Below are 1,244 nucleotides of genomic sequence, written 5' to 3' on the forward strand. Positions count from 1 at the left end.
GTCCGGGAATGGAGGGCCATCACCCTGTGCCTCTAGCTCTGGGTAGACACAACAGCCTGGTCCTTCCTCTGTGTTAAACCTGCATAAGTCTTAACCCTAAGATTTATGCAAGTCTGACAGTTGATAATCTCTACCTAGACTCATAAACAGGCCCCCCCCCCATCTCTCTCTTTCACAAATGCACAGCTCACCCAATGTTCCAACACGGGTATTTGCACAACAATTTTGTACAGCGCGGCTAATGACAGAGTCTATGGCCAGGGGATGTTGTGACAATTAAATGAGGTAGGGCCTTGGGTCTCAAACTTGGCTGCATATTAGCATTGCTGGAAGAGGTTCAAAAATCCCAGGTCCATCAAATCAGAATTCCTGATTGTGGAAGCCATCAATCAACATTTTAAAAACCTCCATAGGCAAACCCAGGGTGCAGCCACATTTGAGAGCCAGTGAGGCAGTACTTGCTATAAGCACTCAAGGCATGGTAGCTGCTTTTATTACTATAATTAAAAAATGAGAGAGAACCCCCCAAACTTAATAGACTGCTGAAATCGAAGGCTTCAGCAGTCTAATAGACTACTTCAAAGTGTAGGACCCAGATTAATTCCCCTTTAATTCATCCATCCAACAATGACTGAGCATTCACTAGGCTCTGTGAGAAATTCTTCCTCCCCATTTGAAAGTAAAAGATTTCATATTACCTTCAAGATGAAATTCAAGTTCTTTAGGTCAGGCTGGCCTCCCCTGTCCCCTTCATGCCCTAGGGCCTGCCAGCACCAGCGCCCACATGCTGGGAAGCCCGGCCACTCCAAACTCGTGGAATCATCCCAGGCCCTCCTGCGTCTCTGTGCCCTTCTGCACACTCTTCCCTGTACTTAGGATGCCCTTCCCACACTCGCCCTCTCCTTTCCCACCTGGCTTGCCTTACAGGATGGATTTCTGGACACGGAACCTGGGAACAGATGGGTGCCCAGCACTCCCTGGCAGTCTGCACTCATGCCCTCTGAGGAAGAAGCCGGCCACTGTCCCATTGGTTTCTGGATTCCTCGAGCACCCTGCAGTGGGGAATGATGAGTTCTCAAGGTCTTCTCACTGCAGACAGGCTGGGCAACTCTCTGCTCTCCCTTAGCCTCCCTTACCTGGCAGAAGACTGCTCAGGCGCAGGCTGACTTCTTTCCTTTGTCCTGCTTGCCTGGTTCGGTTGTGCCCCCACCCCAAGGAGCTGCTCCCCAGGGCCCCTCCCAGGG

The sequence above is a fragment of the Myotis lucifugus genome, unplaced genomic scaffold, assembly GCF_000147115.1.
Source record: "Myotis lucifugus unplaced genomic scaffold, Myoluc2.0 scaffold_221, whole genome shotgun sequence".
Lineage (NCBI taxonomy): Eukaryota > Metazoa > Chordata > Mammalia > Chiroptera > Vespertilionidae > Myotis > Myotis lucifugus.